This window comes from Balaenoptera acutorostrata, chromosome 21 (genome assembly GCF_949987535.1).
Source record: "Balaenoptera acutorostrata chromosome 21, mBalAcu1.1, whole genome shotgun sequence".
In the NCBI taxonomy this organism is placed as follows: domain Eukaryota; kingdom Metazoa; phylum Chordata; class Mammalia; order Artiodactyla; family Balaenopteridae; genus Balaenoptera; species Balaenoptera acutorostrata.
In genome coordinates this window covers 8,624,548-8,638,860 of record NC_080084.1, presented here as the reverse complement: position 1 = coordinate 8,638,860, position 14,313 = coordinate 8,624,548, and the positions used below count along the sequence as shown (strand labels likewise).

The window sequence follows — 14,313 nt, the reverse complement described above, 5'->3', positions numbered from 1 at the left end:
CTGTGCACGGGCTTTCTCCTGCTGCGGTGAGCGGGGGCTACTCTTCGTTGCGGTGCGCGGGCTTCTCATTGCGGTGGCTTCTCTTGTTGCGGAGCACGGACTACTAGGTGTGTGGGCTTCAGTAGCTGTGGCACGTGGGCTTCAGTAGTTGTAGCTCGTGGGCTCTAGAGCGCAGGCTCAGTAGTTGTGGCGCACCAGCTTAGTTGCTCCGCGGCATGTGGGATCTTCCCGGACCAGGGATCGAACCCGTGTCCCCTGCATTGGCAGGCAGATTCTTATCCACTGCGCCACCACGGAAGCCCCGCTTTCTATCTCCTAAGTCTCAAGAGGTCCCAGATTTCGACCAGAGCTGGAGACAACCACACACTCTCCCTGGTGATGAGATGATTCAGCATCCTCCAGAGATGCTGGACCTTGAGCTCGATGCCACTTCAGGACTTCAGCTGGTTTCCTGTGGAAGAGGTGTGAGTATTTGCATGTGGAAAGGAGAAGGGACAGAAAGTTTGGTTTTCAGAAGAGAAAACCTCGATTCCTCATTAAAGTTGCTCAGAAATATTTGATTTCTTCTCCTTCCAGGCATACGGTAGGAATGATTTCTATATTTTATTCCCACTCTTGTAGTGAAATGTGGCCACGGGCCCTGTGCTGACCAATGGAATGTAAAGCAGGAGTCTATGTCCCTCAACGTGTAAACTTTCAGGGCGGTTGTGCTTATCACTAAATACTTCTCTCTGCCCTGGTGCTGCCTGTGCTCTGGATCTTCCAGATCGTGGGTCGTGGCTTCTCCAGTAGCCTGTGTCCTGAAGTGAAGGACAGGGCAAAATAGAACCCAAGATGGCCCTCAGGGCCCGTATTAGGAGGAAGAAATAAACCTCGCAGCTCTGTCACTGAGATTTTAATATTTTTTATCAATGCAGCATTTCCTAATCTATGCTGACTAGTTCACTGGTGATCATTTTTTTACATAAAAATGCAATTAAATATTACCTATATAGTTACCCTTTTTTTAAAGGAAGGTCAGAACGATGTCTAGAAGAAGTGAATTAGGAGAAAATGCAGGTGACCTCTCTGTGAGGGACTTGTTTAGGAAGGAAACTGGCAATACGGGATTTAGCCCAAGCTGCTTTGTGAAATCCTCATGGTCATCCAAAAATAACTAATTTAGCCCTCAGTACAGGAGGTCATGTGCAAGGGGACTTCCTATAACCCACTGAGCTGGGAAGATGGGAAAGCAAAACACCAGTCAAATCTCAAAATAACAAGGGTTAACTTCTTGGACTTTTTCTGACTTTAATAGCTCTTTGTGGTTAAGCATTAGAACAAAGAAAAATGGAATTTCTCTCTTTTCTCACTATCAGCAAAAACTTCTGGGAGATAGGAGTGAGCAAGTCTTGTTTACCTTTACATTCCTCTGCCAGGCAATAAATTATTATTAAATCAATAAATAAGCAATAAATTATTATTAAATGGGAAAGTAAATGTGAAAGAAAGGATAATTGAATGAAATGTATATCACTGGTTTGGGCTAAAGGCATAACATTTGGCGTATGTATAACTCATTTTTTGGTAGCCAAGTGGAGGATATAATGTAACACCTCATTGTATACACACTTAACACGTACGCATTTAGTTCTTTTTGAATGCTATGGATTCCATCACTTAAATACGCCATACCTACCTGTTCTCCAACTCCAGTGGCTTAATTTGGGAACTCATTATCTCTTGCTTAGACTATGGCCATTGCTTGCTAATTGGACTGCAAATCTTCTTTACCCTGCAATGCATCTCTCGCAGCCCTCTGAATGTAAAGCAGACTAAGCTACTTTCCTAATAAAAAATATTTTAAGTTTCAGCTACAACAGAATCAACTTCAGCTCCTTAGCAGGCTAAAGGAAGCTTCATCTGGGTCTACTTACATTCTTCAGTAAAATTTTAACTCGTTCTGGGCGAGGACTAAATTTACTGCATCACTTAGTTTATTGCTTTTTCTTCAACATGTTGTTAAGTGTGCACGAACTGTGCCACAGGGCATACTATTCCTTTAGCAAAGACCTATCCTGAAGGTGCCCTCCATATAACAAAACATAACATCAGCTGACTACTGCTATTTATTAAGTGCCTACTATGTCTCAGGCAGTGTGCTATACATTATATGCATCCTATTATTTAATTTCCACAACCTTCTGAGATGAGGGTCATTAGGGGAGTTGGACAGTGAGGAAACTGATGCTTAGAGATAAAGAATAAACTCAACTAACTTCACACAGCTAATAGATTTGAGAGGTCGAGTAGACCCTGGGCTGACTCCAAGTCCATTAACTGCTGTGTGATACTGCTTCAGACCAAGCTCAAATGTTAACTCCTACCTCTATACTGCCTTTCCTGGCACCTTGAGGCAAAGTTAGCCATAAATTTTGCCCAGAATTACCTTACAGAATGTAATACATTATAGTTATTTGTTACCCATCTCTCTCTTTAAGTAGACTATAAGTTCTTGAAAATAGGTAATATATCTTATTGAACTTTGAATTTTCTTTTTGGACATCACTGTTGAGCATAGTGGTTAGGCAAGAGAACGTAACAAGTGTTTGGGAAAAGAAAAGTGGAGAAAGTATGAGAGCAGAAGTTTGTTTACAGTGCAGAGAAAGAGAGAGGAATATGTACAATTTCAAAAAAAATGGTATAAACACTGGAACTCTCTATGGGTGTGAAGATAATGTTTTATAGAGAGACTCTGCATTCTCAAAGGAAGGAAGGAGATGTAACAGAGATTAGCATTGACAATATACGACATTGTAGAGTTAATGGATTTGGGCATTTTTTGACTTGGACTTTTTTTTGTAAATACACCTTTACAAATATCACAGCCTTCACGGTTGCCACTGTAATGGGTGGTCAAAGTGGCAAGTAGATTCAAAATAGGTATAAATGGAAGAGATTTCCAATGCAGCAAGCCAAAAAGAAGAACATAAAATTAAGATTCAGAATTAAGGGTGCCAAAGACTTGCAGAGGGAAATAATAATAACATATTGACTTTGAGCAAAGATTATTTGGATAAATCACTAATCAAGAGAGCAATTCAAAGAACTTAAGGATGACATTAGACACTTCAGGAGTGTCAACCAAGGAATATTATCACGACTGGAAAAGTCTTTCAAACATCGAGGAGATAGGCTAAGTTGAATATTGATTAATATTAATGGACACCCTAACAGTGCAAATATGGACCAAAGCACACCTGACTTGCAAAGCTAGGGCAGAGGTATTCTCTACACAATTTACTGAAAAACAAACCAACATCAACAACAAGGCTAGAATCATCTGACACATCCACAAGATCTGGTTCTAGGAAATTAACCAAATGTGATAGAAACAGTTAAAATCAGGAAGCATCTCCAATCCAAGTGTTTTCAACCCAGGTCAATTGCAGATAAGCATGAATATAAAAGTAAAAGAAGGCAAGCAGGAAGAAGACGTATTTGTTCTGTGCAGACTGGATTCAGGGACCGTGGAATACCCCAAGGAAGGCAAGTGGAATCACCATGAGGACCAGGCAACTGCTGTAAGTGGTGGGAACCCTTTCAGAAGCCCTTGGCTGTACTTGAAATGCAAATTTCACTTCGTGCCATTCTCAGCATGGGGGAAGGGTGTCCAAGGTTAGCCAGAGCCAGAGCCCCAGGGCCGGCTGAAGAGGGATATCAGCTGAGTGTGTGAGTAGAGAGTGAAATGCTTAGAGTCAGCAAACATCCCAGACTTTTCAAAGGAATCTTTTAAAAACACAATTTGTGCAAACTTTCTCATCTGTTTTGCTACCGAGTGGTGGAGGGAAATCGAGGCCCCCAGCCTTCTTTTCCTAATGCAATGCCCAGGAGATCAATTTTGCAACCAAAGGAACACCTAATCGGCATTTTCTGAATCAATACAGTTTAATTTGGTTGATTATGGTTTAATACCAAACAGTAAATGGCTCAATAAACAAGTATTTACTGAGGACCCACAATGCACAAATCAGTAGGTGCCCCAGGTGAGAACCAGAGTTTGACATGCATGTTTAAGGATGGATTGTGGTGGGTAATTTTATCACATTACTGGGCACATTAGTGTTTATTGAAAAGAAGAAAAATGAGAAAGTAAGCTGTAAAGGACCTGATCTGGCTCTCAACCTCCTGAAGCCTCATTAAAAAATACACAGACTTATTTCTCAAGCATGTTCTTTTCTTCTGACTTTACTTCCTCGTCTCCAACTTATTCTTTTTTCTAACTTTTCTTTTTTAAAATTTTTTATTTTATGTTGGAGTAGTGTTGATTTATAATGTTGTGTTAGTTTCAGGTGTACAGCAAAGTGATTTAGTTATACATATACATATATCCATTCTTTTCCAGATTCTTTTCCCATATAGGTAATTACAGAGTACTGAGTAGAGTTCCCTGGGCTATGCAGTAGGTCCTTGTTGGTTATCTATTTTATATATAGCAGTGTGCGTATGTTAATCCCAAACCCCTAATTTATCCCTCCCCCACCTTTCCCTTTTATTCTTTTTTTAAAAAAAGTACTTTGCGTTTTAAAAAATGTATATTTGCCTTTTTAAAATGCAAATATATAGGAAATGCTAAATATAGAAAAAGCAGGCGTATGCTCTCCACCAGATTTAACAAATATCATTTTTTCATATCTGTCATAGATCATTGTTGAAATAAACCAAAATATCACAGAAATGCTTAAAAAGTCCTCCCCTATCCCATCTTTCCTCCCCCCATCCAATACATAACCTTTATTTTCCAGCTGTTAAATGACATTCCATGCTTCTGTTTATAAATTTATTATATATGAATGTAGAACTTTGTTCCTAAGCTAGATCATTTATCCTAAAATTGCTTCTTGGAGTTTTACCGTTGGTTTTTCACCCTTAGGACTTTGACCCAGGAGACATTTCATTTTCATCACAGAGCAATAATGTGTGGTAGTTAAAAGCTAGCGCTCCGGAGCCAGACTGCTGTGTTCAAAGCAGGGTCTGCTTCTGCCACCCACTCGCTGTGTGACTGTCAGCAAGTTCTGTCTGTCTCTGAGACTCAGTTTGTTCATCTGTAAAGTACCTCATTGGCAGGCAGAAAGGATTAAATGAGTTAACACATATACAGCGTTACGTATAGTGCCCGGCGTCTAATGAGCACTCAACGAATGTTGATCATCGTTGTTATTGTTGCGGTTATTATTATCATGTGATCTTGAAATGTAATTTAACTTATTATGAATGGTTAATTACTCCAACAGTATTTATCATACAGTCCTTTTTTTTTTTTTTGCACTACTGATTTCTAAAGCCACGTTATAACAAGCTTGTGTATATCCACCAGTCTGTTCTGGTTTCTCCCTTATTCATTTGTTTTGTTTTGCTTTTATTACAAATATTCCCAACTCACTAGCTTTTCTTTTCTTTTTCTTTTTTTTTAATAGATCTTTATTGGAGTATAATTGCTTCACAATCCTGTGTTAGTTTCTGTTGTACAACAAAGAGAATCAGTCATACGTATACATATATCACCATATCTCCTCCCTCTTGCGTCTCCCTCCCACCCTCCCTATCCCACCCCTCTAGGTGGTCACAAAGCACCGAGCTGATCTCCCTGTGCTATGCGGCTGCTCTCCACTAGCTATCTATTCTACATTTGGTAGTGTATGTATGTCGATGCTACTCTCACTTCATCCCAGCTTACCCTTCCCCCGCCCTGTGTCTTCAAGTCCGTTCTCTATGTCTATGTCTTTATTCCTGCCCTGCCACTAGGTTCATCAGTACCATTTTTTTTTTTTTTTAGGTTCCATATATGTGTGTTAGCATACAGTATTTGTTTTTCTCTTTCTGACTTACTTCACTCTGTATGACAGACTCTAGGTCCATCCACCTCACTACAAATAACTCAATTTCGTTTCTTTTTATGGCTGAGTAATATTCCATTGTATATATGTGTCCATCTTCTTTATCCATTCATCTGTCGATGGACATTTAGGTTGCTTCCATGACCTGGCTATTGTAAATAGTGCTGCAATGAACACTGTGGTACATGTCTCTTTTTGAATTATGGTTTTCTCAGGGTATAGGCCCAGTAGTGGGATTGCTGGGTCATATGCTAGTTCTATTTTTAGTTTTTTAAGGAACCTCTATACTGTTCTCCATAGTGTTCATTTGTTTTTATTGCTCATTCCTGCATCTAACCACACTCTCCTGACTAGTAGCCTAATGATAAATTTCACCTCTGCTCCCTCTTTTGTGTAGTTTGGCAATTCTTGGCCCTTTATTCTTCCACATTAATTTTAGTATCCATTAGTTAAATTTGTTTGTAAACAAGAAACAAAAATCCACTGTGAGAATACTGGTTACTATTACAGATATTTAATGTTTCCATTCATAAATATGACTGATATCACCAATTATTTTGATCCTTTTAGAATATCCTTCAATAACATTTTATAACTTTTCCATAAAGTTTATTCTCTACTTTTCTAAAATATAACCCTATGTACTCTTGCTGCTATCATGGATTTGTTAAATTATATTTTCTGAATTTTTACTTTCAACGTAAGACATTATGGTTTTTCGAGTAATGCTGATGCACTTTTATTAATTTTAATAGCTTGTATTTTCTTATCTTGTCTGTGTAGATAACCATATCGCCTTTGAATTATGTTCGTTCTGTTTCTTAAAAATTGCACACCTTTTACATTTTCCTGTCTTATTGGTCTGGCTAAGACTGAGGGTTTAATTCTGAAAGGAATTGCTGATAGCAGGCATCCTTATATTTTTCTTTACTTTGGAGGGAATGTGTTAATGTTTTAACATGAAATACAATATTCGGTTTTGGATGTTGATTGACAAGCTTTGTAAAGTTAATGCCATTTTATGCCTTGTTTGTTAAGAGATTTTTAAAGATCATGAATATTGAATTTTAACACATGCTTTTTTGCAGGTATTAAGATAACCATAGTTTATCTCCTTTAATCATTAATTTGTTAAAGTAGTGAGTGAATTATAGTTGTACATTTTATAATGTTAAACTATCTATGAATTACTGGGATGCACCCAGCTCGTTCACTGAAAAAATGGCTGAATTCAGAATCATTTGCTAATATTTTATTTAGGATTACTGCATCTGTGTTCCTGTATAAGAAAAGACTGCCCTACAATTTTTCCTTTTGATATTTACCTGGTCCAATTTAAGAACTGAGATTATATTAGCTTTATAGAGTGATTTGGAGAGCTTCTCTTTGCTTGTTTCCTGGAATATATTGTATACTGATTGCTTCATGTTACTTTCTAGGTTGGATTTTTTTGGAGGGGTTTGGGGAAAAGGAGGGATGGGTAGATTTTTGACCATCAATTGTATAACTTTAATGACAATTTCTAACAAGGTCTCTCTCTCAGGGATGTGCCTATATTATTAATCTTTTCAAAGAACTGGCTCTGATTCTTGTTCATCCTCTTTGTTTTTCTTGCTGTTGTCTTTCTCCTCTTTATTATTTCCCCTTCCTTTCCTCATGTTCACTCTCTTAGTCTTTTCATGCTTCATGAATTGAACACAGAGCTCACTACATGTTCTATTCTGTGTTCATTCTTCATTTGTGCATTGAAAGCTCCAATCTTCTGTATTACTTCAGTTGCTACTCATGAGCTTTGATATATGGCTTTTCAGTTCTCTATTTTAATGTCCATTCTGAATTCCTCTTTGACTTGTGAAATACTCAAATGTTCAAATTTTTTAAATTTTTGAATGAGTTGTTTAGGTATTTGTGGTCATATTTTTGGTACTTTGATTTTACAAAGTAAAATGTTGTCCATTCCTATCAAATTCTGGCACATTGTGAAACATGGTCGAATTTTATCAGTATTCTATGTCTGTTAAGAAACAACGAATATTTTAATCGTTGGGTACAACAATTAAAATTTAATTGTTTAAATTTAATTTAAATCTAATTGTTTTGTACAACAATTTAAGCAAATTTGTTATTGTGCTTTTTTAATGCTTTTTTAACTTTTTTCCATTTTTCCTGATTGTACTGTTTGTGACAAGTGACAAGCGAAATCTTCTATGATTTTATTTTATCAATTTTTCTTGTAATTTTGTCTACATTTTGCTTGATATATTTTGAGGTGAGACAATACTTTTAGAGATGGATGGGTTTAGTATTATTTTATTTTCCTGGGAAATTGTTTATTTTATAATTAAGCTCTATGGTTATCTTTATTGCAAATATTCATTTATATCTTTAAGTCTAATTGGCTGACATTAATATTGTCATACAATTCAACATCTTTATTTAGATTTGTATTTGCCTAATGTATCTTTCCCATTTTTCATTAGTATCTTTTCTCTGATGCCTGTAAATTGCATATAACTTAATTTTTCTTTATCTAACTAGAGGATCTTTATCTTTTAACTGATTAGCATGCTCTATATTTATTGGAATTATGGATATGTTTGGAATTATTTGTATTTTTTGTGTGTTTTCATGCTACTTCTTGATATTTTTTCTTTTTTAAAATCATCCTTCTGTTGGATAATTAGAATTTCTTTCTGCTTTTTCCCTCTCTACCACCTTAAAAGAGATGCTTTGTATTTTTTCTGATATAATGATGTCGTGTTAAAATGTTAACAGGTTCTCCTCATGAACAATAAAGGACTTTCATATTATTGTTGTGTAGCACTTTAGCGACATCCTGTGTTACCCCTCCTCCTCAGGTAGGTGTTATTTTAATTATAATCATTAATTTTTACAATAATCTTTATTTAGATTTACTCACATTTTCCTGATTTATTTTCTAACCATACATTTTTGCTTCCTTTTCCTTTCTTAGGTTCAATTTCCATCTTTATGAGATACACCCTTTAGTGGTTCTTTCAGCAGGATATCTGAGTAGTAAAGTTAGCATTTGTGTAAAACTATTTCTATTTTACATTTGCTTTTGAAAGAGAAGTTTAACTGGGCATAGAAGTCCAAGTTCACATTATATTCCTTAGCAACTTTAAGATATTATTCGATAATCTCTACTTTCCATTTTAGTTGATGGAACATCTAATTGACAACCTAATTATTCCCTATTTTGCAGGTAAAATATCATTTCTATCTGATTATTTCTGAGTTATTTTGCTTTTCCTTTCCTCTGCAATTCCACGATGATGCATCTCATTAAATGTTTATTTTTATTTACCCAGTTCAGGAATTCATATGATTTTTATAATGAAGATTCGTAGTTTTTAAAATCAAGTCTGAAAATTCTTAGCTATTTATCATTTTGTATTTTTTTCCCCAGCTGTTCCCTTGTTCTTTTCTTCTGGAGGTCTTATTAGACACACGTCAGTTACCTTTATTCTACTTCCCATGACACTCAGTCTTTACTTTTTCCATTCCTCTGTCTCACTGGATTATTATTTCCTGTAGTAATTGCTATAGACTATTCTTTCAGTTCACTAATTTTTTGTGTTCAGATTCTTTATTCAATTGTGTTCAACATGATGTTTAACTAAACCTTTGAACATCTAATTTTGATGACTATATTTTTTTTTCTTAAAGTTCATTTTGTTTTTCTTTCAAAAACATTATTTCAAAAATGTTGCCTTTTATTATAATTTTATTACATCTTTAAATCTTTAACAATTTTAAGCACATTTTATGATTTTTCTATTACTTCTAATTCTTGAAACCTTATTCCTAGTGTTTACTTTTAACCAGATTCTCCCTCAGGATAGATTATTTTCTTGTGTGGTTTGTAATTTGTGTGTGTGCCTATTTAGCTGAGATATGTGTGTGTGTGTGTGTGTGTGTGTGTGTGTATTTGTGTGTGTGTGTGTGTGTATGCTAGGAGAAAAATCCTCCTAAATAACATTTTGTTTTGTTTTGTTTTCCTTAAGAATCCTGTTTCCTTAAATCAGGATCTCAGCACATCTTTATGGGACCAATATTTATGCCAGCTTTTTCTCCTGCTTTGTCTAGAGCATAGACTGGGGCTTCCATTTGCCACAGAGTATTTTTTCCCAGTTATATTTCCAGGAAGTAATCAGGATTTTGTCTGTTCCTTTAGTTAGTGATGGATACAATTTAGCTTTCCTTTCAGTCCATGAGCAACCCTCCCCTGTTCTGGACTTTATGCAGAAGTCTGGATTACATATTGCTTTTTCAAGTGTGCCTGAAAAAGGCACATTTTTCGGAACCCCTCGGCTACTCAGACACCATTGCCCCAGCCCCCGAGATTGACTCATATCCGGATTCAATTCCCTCTTGGCCACCAGGACATCACTCATGAGCTTTGACTTTGTTGACCTCCCCCAGCTTCATCTCTTCTTCTCTCCCCGGATTTTCTGTGATGCTTCTGTGCTCACATCACCCCAACCTTCTTTCAGCTTTCTCCTTCCTGCAGGTCTTCAGTGTGTGGGTTCTTGTGTCTGGAATGCTTTTCCCTCTTTCCTTTGCCCAGCTGACTCCCACTTGGTCCTCCGATATCCACTTCACCAGACCACCCTCAGAGATGCCGTCTCAGACATGATTAACTAACTATAAAACCCGTATCTTCACTGCATGTCACACAATGGGCAACTGTGTGTATGTTTTATTTTTAAAATGTCAATCCCGTTCGTTAGGGGGAAAGTCTACTTTATGCATCATTATATATGCAGAGCCCAACTTATATCAGGTACTTAATAAATTCATATGGCCAGATGAATGTCAAAATAATGTAATACACAAAGGTAGCTGACTTCAAAAGTCAAGTTGACCGCGTGCTGCAACTAATAAGTCTGCGAGCTGCAACTAAGACCCGGCGTAGGCAAAATAAATAAATAAATAAATAAATATTTGAAAGTCAAGTTGAGCCATTAAACTACTGATTATCTAACTCTTCTTTCCTGGAAAGCATGCTTTCTCATGGTTACTTTCGAATCTGGCACCTTGACCTTTAACGATGGTCTGGGATGTGTACACCAGAAATAATTCTTAATCTTGTGTAATCCTGCCACATTTTATCCTAGAGACAGCCCCCAGAGGAGCCTTTTGGATAACTTCCTGATTCTGGGACTCTACTGCTGACCAGGTGTAAATCACATTCCAAAACTGAGAACAATCCCTTTATGGCAAGATCACAATGAACTACGCTTTAGATCAGCAAGCCCAGGTAGACTGTGCTGCTACTACTACTACAAATAATAACGTTGTCATGTATTGAGTAACGCGTACGTATCAGTCATTTTACATATAATTTCATTCATTTATTTCATTCATTCACTTATTTCAGCTAACTGTGGGTTAAATACTGTAGTGGATGTTGTTGTTTTCAGTGTTCATACCTGAAAAATGAGGAAAATAATACCATACTATTTGCTTCCAGATGAGACAACTGAGCAACAGAACAGTCGATTGCTCGGCGGGATTTGAAGCCAGAGGGGTCTGACTCAAAAATCCCTAACTCTTGACTTTAGGACACTCTCTATTATTCTAAGGCAGGTTCTGTCCGAACTGCCTACACATTCATACAATGTATACAAACGACAAACATCTAAAAGGGCTTGTGAAGTAAAATTCGTATTTTATGGCAAGACAAGAGAAATTTAAACATAAGAAATTTTCTCTGCCCTTTGGCCTCCTCTCTCCCCGCACTGTGCGTTGTGTATCTGCATTAGGCATCGACCAAACCTCTCCCATCGGCAGAAATACCTGCTCGACCATGAAGAGACGCATCCTCTTAGCATCAATAAGACAACTCCTTAAAAGATAACATTCCTGGGCTTCCCTGGTGGCGCAGTGGTTGAGAATCTGCCTGCCAATGCAGGGGACACGGGTTCGAGCCCTGGTCTGGGAAGATCCCACATGCCGCGGAGCAACTAGGCCCATGAGCCACAATTACTGAGCCTGCGCGTCTGGAGCCTGTGCTCCGCAACAAGAGAGGCGGCGATAGTGAGAGGCCCGCGCGCCGTGGTGAAGAGCGGCCCCCGCTCGCCGCAACTAGAGAAAGCCCTCACACAGAAACGAAGACCCAACACAGCCATAAATAAATAAATTTAAAAAATTAAAAAAAAAAAAGATAACATTCCTTCCTGATCTTGTAAGGGGTCACATGACCCACCACGATGACGCTTAGATCTGGATTATGTGAACTGTCAATAATACATCATTTGATGTACAGCCCTCTGTCTCAAAAAACTTATATAAAGGACGAACAGTTCTCAGAGCTTTCGGAGAAGCTCTTCTTGGGTCATAATCTTCAAATTTGGCTGGAATAAAATTTTCCATTTCTTTCTTAGATCGAGGGATTAATTTTTCATCGACAGGCTAAAACACAAGGAGAAATCATAAGCCCTCTAACGTATGATTTGCCACATCTGTGGCTAAAAGAAGCCTCTTCCAGAATTGTGTGTGTCGGGGGGAGGATCATTTCTAAATCTCATCACCCGTTACACTTCCTCACCTGGCTCTTTCTCAGAGTCGGGAACTACATGCCTCACTGCAGCAACGCCTCCATTCTGGGCTCAAAAGAGGGAACCTTGAGGGAACGGGGCATTTGCCTGTTTCAGACTCTTGAGGAAGATCTCTGACATTCATTTTCCCTTTCTAAGTGCTTCTACTGAGGTCTGGGAATGAAAAGCCCCAGGCTTCCCTGAAGTGTCACAGAGTTAGTCAGCCCTTCCTGAAAGCAAAAGGTACTCCCATTGAAGAGTCACTAGGCGGAATCACCTGCTATTAGCACTTTCTACAAGGAAGTGGCTGCAGACAAGTGTCTTCATTTGCAGAAACCACTGGTGTTTGTTTTGGAGACTGCTTTCTCCAGAAACTCTGAGGAAACTAGCCTTGGACTAAACACTCTCTAACAACCTGTTACAGTTTCTGGTACACTGACTTCCTGACTTGGGAGCTGTGGTTTTGATGCCTTTTTTAACGTTGAAATCGGAGTGACAAAGTGGTCACATGTTTCCATCTTGCAAAGTTATTTCCCATGAATGGAACAATGCTACCCTTTACTTGCTTCTTACCTTAGAGACTAAGATTTGATAACCTTATGGGAAAGTTCATCACCCATAAATTTTGGATGTGTGATGGTGATTTCTGGTTTCATTAGACACTGACAGAAATTAGAATAATGTTTTTTTTAGAGCCTGGAAGTATATTTAAACTATAACAGTGTCGGCTTTGTAGGCTGTCCATCTCCAATTAAAGTCATATATTTTATATTCTGACATCCAAGTACTATGGTTAAGTACCAAAGCTGGTACTGTGTCTCATTCTGTGAAAGACTTGAGTCAGCTTGCAAAATTGCAAGGGAAAAATTTTGATTGGAATATAAGATTGAACTTGTGGGGAGAGTAAGAAAACAGCCTCGTGACTGATGGGGGTGGGAAATGTGTCTTGACTGAAAGCCTGTGCCCTGCAACAAGAGAGGCCGCGACAGTGAAAGGCCTGTGCACCACGATGAAGAGTGGCCCCCACTTGCTGCAACTAGAGAAAGCCCTCGCACAGAAACGAAGACCCCACACAGCCAAAAATAAATAAATAAATGTATAAAAAAAAAAAAGAAGAAAAGATGGACATACAGGAAACTGGTCAAAAATGACCTATGGCAGTAAATAAAAGTTTCAGAATTGAAAGCAGTGACTTGAAGAGATATTTGTACATCCATGTTCATAGTGGCATTGTCCTCAGCAGCCAAAAGCAACTCAAGTGTCCCTGAATAGATAAATGGATGAATGGATAATCAAAATGTGGTCCTTGCACACAATGAGATATTACTCAGCCTTTCAAAGGAAGGAAATTTTGACAAATGCTACAACATGAGCAAACCTTGACGTGCTAAGTGCAATAAATCAGTCATGAAAGAACAAACACTGTATGATTTCACCTATATGAGTAATTAAAGTCATAGAGACAGAAAGTGGAATGGCGGTTGCCAGGGCCTGTGGGGAGGGGAGATGGGGAGTTATTGTTTAATAGAGATGGAGTTTCAGTTTTGCAAAATGAAAAGAGATCTGTGGATGGGTGATTAAGATGGATTACTCAGCCATAAAAAAGAATGAAATAATGCCATTTGCAGCAATATAGATGGACCTAGACATTATCATACTAAGTGAACTAAGTCAGACAAAGATAAATATTATATGATATCACTTATATGTAAAATCTAAAAAAATGATACAAGTGAACTTATTTACAAAACAGAAACAGACTCACAGACATAGAAAACAAACTTACGGTTACCAAAGGGGAAAGGGGAGGGGAGGGATAAACTAGGAGTTTGGGATTAGCAGATACAAACCACGATATATAAAATGAAGAGCAA

The 14,313-nt window shown here is 37.8% G+C and overlaps 1 long non-coding RNA gene across 1 annotated transcript; it reads left to right on the top strand.

Moving 5' to 3' along the window:
- The first annotated feature begins 270 nt into the window (after positions 1 to 270).
- Positions 271 to 13,887, top strand: LOC130706140 (uncharacterized). The gene is made up of 5 exons (XR_009006546.1): positions 271 to 464; positions 3,421 to 3,563; positions 8,652 to 8,734; positions 11,018 to 11,160; positions 11,374 to 13,887. It is a non-coding gene; the product is annotated as an uncharacterized LOC130706140 (long non-coding RNA).
- Positions 13,888 to 14,313: the final 426 nt, after the last annotated feature.